Source organism: Alosa alosa, chromosome 9 (assembly GCF_017589495.1).
Source record: "Alosa alosa isolate M-15738 ecotype Scorff River chromosome 9, AALO_Geno_1.1, whole genome shotgun sequence".
NCBI classification, from domain to species: domain Eukaryota; kingdom Metazoa; phylum Chordata; class Actinopteri; order Clupeiformes; family Clupeidae; genus Alosa; species Alosa alosa.
The window spans coordinates 30,995,315-31,000,314 of NC_063197.1; the positions used below are offsets into that span (position 1 = coordinate 30,995,315).

The following is a 5,000-nucleotide window of genomic DNA, read 5'->3' on the forward strand; positions in this document are numbered from 1 at the left end:
TCATTGATGATGCTAAATATCTAATGAGGACAAATGAGGACCGGAGGTTTTACTGACCAAGAGATGTTTAAACTTGGTTAAGATTGTCATAAGTTGAAAAAAGGAGAACCGATTGGAAATGATGGTGATACTCAGTAAAATATGTATGTTTATTTTCTTTGTCTTTTTCTGGTTACTTTCTTTTTTTTTTTTGAAATGGGCTTGTTAGAGTAAGCTACTTTGAATTTGAATGGGGCCAGAGACGGGAGGAAAAGAGCAGAATTCTATGAATTAAGCAGACAGAAAAATATTGATGTTTTCCTTGTTCAAGAGACACATAGCGAATTTTAACTAATGAAGTTGATTGGGTGAAGGAGTGGGATGGGCGTACCATACTCAGTCACAATCGCCCTTAAGTGGAGGTGTTGCTATCCTCTTTTCAAAGTCGTTTCTTCCATATTCTTATGATGTGGAAGAGGTGGTTAAAGGAAGACTATTGAAAGTAAAAGCAGTTTTTGAAAATGATGTTTTTGTTTTCATTTGTGTTTATGCTCCTACCTTAGCTGCAGAGAGGACGTGTTTTTTGGATAAGCTTGGTGATGTTCTTGGTGCATGTAATAGTACTGATTTTCTTTTTCTGGGTGGTGATTTTAATTGTACTGCTGATATTTTAGATAGAAATCATGTAGAACCTCATGTAGCCTCTCGCAAGCGTCTTATTGAGTTAATTGAAGCATATGAATTGATTGACATATGGAGATCTTTTCACAAAAAACAAAGGCAATATAGTTGGTCTCATTGTCGTGATAATTATTTATCAATGGCAAGACTTGACCAAATGTACTGTTTTAAGCATTTTTTTAGTGCTTTTCGATGTTCCTATATCAGTCCTGTTGGTTTTTCTGACCATTGCATGGCATGTTGTGTACTTATAAAATCTGCGGTTAAACCAAAAAGTGCGTATTGGCATTTTAATAAGATGTTGTTGGACGATCAAACTTTTAGAGAAGCTTTTGCTGTTTTTTGGGAGAGTTTTAAGTTGGAGAAGCCTTTTTTTCCCTCTTTGCAACAATGGTGGGATGTAGCAAAAATTCAAATTAAACATGTATGTCAAAAATATACTTTCAATGTCAGTAGAGACCTAGCTAGATCCATGAAAACTTTAGAAAAGGAGATTGTGGATTTGCAAAATGTGGTTGATAACAAAGGAAATTCAGAACAAATAGAATTACTTAAAAGTAAAAAAGTGGAATTGGCTGATTTTTTGGGGAAAAAAACACAGGGCGCTTTGATCCGCTCAAGAATACAAAATGTATCTGTAATGGATGTTCCGCCTAAGTATTTCTTTAATTTAGAGAAGAAAAATGGAAGAAAAAGTTCATTCATGCTGTGCGCTCAGAAACAGGAATATTGTTGACTAAGCCAAATGAAATAAGACAACGAGTAAGGAATTTTTACTCAGAACTTTTAAAAGTGAATTGGTTGGAAATCAGGAGATTGAACGTGGTTTCCTTCATGACTTGCCAACGCTTTCAAAGGCTTCAGCAAAGATGCTGGATGGAGCTTTATCACTGAAAGAACTCTATACAGCCCTGATGGGTATGGAAAATGGGCGTGCTCCTGGCATTGATGGACTGCCAGTTGAGTTTTACAAAGGCTTTTGGGCAGTATTGGGGAAAGATCTCCATGAAGTGCTGAATGACAGTATAGAGAAAGGAATCCTTCCTCTGAGCTGTCGAAGGGCTGTGTTGACACTGTTACCAAAAAGGTGACTTGACCGACTTGAAGCATTGGCGCCAGTGTCTCTCCTGTGCATTGATGTTAAAATGTTTTCCAAAGCACTAGCAACTAGATTGAGAGAAGTGATGGAACAAATAATACATGTTGATCAAACCTACTGTATTCCTGAAAGGTCAATTTTGACAATATTTTCCTTGTTCGAGATGCAATTGAAGTTTCTAGTAAGTTAAAAAAAGAATTTTGGATTTGTTTTCATGGATCAGGAAAAAGCTTTTGACAGAGTTGAGCATAAGTATTTATGGGGGGTGTTAGAGGCTTTTGGATTCAATTCGGGTTTTATTAATTTAATTAAGGTGCTCTATAATGACATTGAGAGTATAGTGAAAGTTAATGGTGGTTTGTGTCCCCCTTTTAAAGCACTAAGAGGTGTAAGACAAGGTTGTTCATTGTCTGGAATGCTCTATTCCATGGCAATAGAACCTTTGCTTCACAAATTAAGGTGTAAAATGACTGGCTTTTCTCTGTCCAATTGTGAAAAGGTTTTTTTGTTTATCAGCATATGCCGATGATTTGGTTGTAGTAGTCAATGATCAAAATGATGTTGATACCTTAAATGATGTTGTGAAGGATTTTGGAGTGATATCATCTGCAAAAGTCAACTGGAAAAAAAGTGATGCTTTTCAGATAGGTGATTGGGTAGATGGACCAGCCAAACTCCCAGAAGGGTTAAATTGGAAAAAAGGGGGTTTCAAATATCTGGGTGTTTTTTTGGGAGATGATAACACTGTACAAAAGAATTGGGATGGAGTCATTGAAAAAGTGAAGGGACGTTTAAAAAAATGGACATGGCTACTACCTCAGATGTCATATAGGGGACGCTGTCTGGTTATCAATAATCTAGTGGCATCCTTTTTGTGGCATCGGCTGGCTGTTTTAGATCCACCATCAGGTCTTTTAATGAAGATCCAGTCAACCCTAATAGATTTCTTCTGGGATAAGTTGCATTGGATCCCTCAGAGTGTTTTGTATTTACCAAAAGAAGAAGGTGGCCAGGGTTTAATCCATTTGCCCAGTAGAGCAGCTGCTTTTAGGCTTCAGTTCATTCAGAGGTTTCTTACTGGGCCAGAAGATCTTGTTTGGAGGCCTGTGGCTTGTGAAATCATGCATAATGTGAGTGGTTTGGGTTTAGACAAATCTTTGTTTTTCCTGGATCCTCATGCAATACATTGTATTGATTTACCTGTTTTTTATAAAGGACTTTTTAAGATCTGGGGTTTATTTAATGTTAGCCGAATGGAAGAGACTGGTTCTTTGCATTGGCTCCTAGAGGAGCCTCTAATCTATGGATCAAGACTGGACATTTCAAAGAATGTAATGCCTGGATTGAACAGTTATTTATGCAGTACTGGACTTACACGCTTAAGTCATTTGGTGGATGTATCAGGCTCTCTTATGGACAGTGCCACACTGGCTGTAATGCATGGGAGTGAGGTCCTTGGCGTATGGTGGATAAGATGTTGCATTGCTGGAGAACAGAACTAACATCACGTGGAGCTAAAATGATAAAGAATTATGTTGATGGCGTTTTGATTCCTGATAGAGAAGACCCTTTTCCTGAATTGTCACTTACACTGAAATTAAATGATTGTAAAGGTATTTTTTTGCCCCCTCCAAAAGAAATAGATTTCAGCAAAGTCAATGGTAAATGTCTTTACAAGACCTGTGTTAAAGTGATAAATAAAGAAAGGCTAGATGGAAAGGTTGACACGCCTTGGCGTTCTACTTTTGGTTTAGTAAGTAATGTTCAACCAGAGTGGAAATCTCTATACAAACCACCATTAACTAAAAGAGCTGGGGACTTACAATGGAGGTTACTGCATGGTATTTTGGCAGTTAACTCTTTTATTTCTGTTTTAAATCAAAATGTAAGCCATGAATGTCCTTTTTGTTTGGAGAGAGAGACTGTTTTTCATGCCTACTCAAATTGTTTCAGACTGCCACCTTTGTTTAAGTTGTTGGCAAAGCTATTAGAGTGTTTTGGAGAGTTTTTCTCTATTCAGACCTTCATATTGGGGTTTAAATATGTTCAGAAAGAACGCTTGCAAGTGTGAAATGATTAATTATATCTTTGGGAATGCTAAGATGGCCATTTATATAAGTAGGAAGAATAAGATTGAAAAGACTCTGACCATGATGTAATTGACATTTTATTCGCCTGGTGAAATCAAGAGTAAAATTAGAATTTGACTTTTATGAAACAAAAGGTGATTTTAATTCTTTGAAGAAGAATGGTGCCAAGGTGGAGCAATATGCTCATTGGTCGATAATGAATTATTTTTTTCAGGTTATTTTCTTTGATTTTCAGTTTTTCTAAAAAAAGTGATGGTTTTATGGTAATGTGATCGTGTGTTTTGTAATAAAGAGCTGTTAAAATTCAAAAAATTCTCTCTCTCTCTCTCTCTCTCTCTCTCTCTCTCTCCCTCTCTCTCTCTCTCTCTCTCTCTCTCTCTCTCTCTCTCTCTCTCTCTGAAGCTTGTCAGTTTCCCAGTAAGGGATGTGTGTATTTTGTGGGAAGGGTTATACACAGGCTCTCACATACACACTCACATACGTGCACACACAAACAAACACACACACATGCACACACTTGCTGATATTGACCAGTGTGTATGAGGTCGTGTGTGGAAAGATTGCCTGCGACCCCATATACCCAGCAAGCACCTCCCCCCCAAAACACACTCACACACACACACACACACACACACACACACACACACACACACACACACAAACAGCAGGCTGGATTAAATTCACCCCTGTCTAATCCCAAACTGCGCATCAGGGAGAGATGGCGTCGCTGGTGAGATAATCTGACCTCAGATGCTGCTGTCACTGCCTGTTTATGTTTGCATTTATGTTTACCTGTTTATGTTGATGAACAAACAAGCCTCACACAAGGATTACAGGAAACAGAACACCTTATGAATTACATGCCCTGGGAAAAACACACACTCCCACACATGTGTACATCGCAGACGCGACGATACTTGTACAAGACACACACACACACTCTTCCGTTCAGTGGCATTGTGAAATGTAGTTCAATCCTATTGAGCAGCACAGCTGATGTGGGATGCTGAGAAAGGGATTATAGAGAGCCATTCAGGAGCCAGAAATGGAGGGAGAGAGGGAGAGATAGAGAGCGACAGATGGAGGAAGAGAGGGAGAGAGGGAGAAAGAGAAAGACAAAGGGAGAAAGGGAGAGTATAGAAGATTAGAGA

At 38.4% G+C, this 5,000-nt stretch overlaps 1 protein-coding gene across 1 annotated transcript in view; it reads right to left on the reverse strand.

Moving 5' to 3' along the window:
* Positions 1–5,000, reverse strand: part of cdc14ab (cell division cycle 14Ab) — a 47,915-nt gene that overhangs the window by 28,489 nt on the left and 14,426 nt on the right. The window lies entirely within an intron of this gene.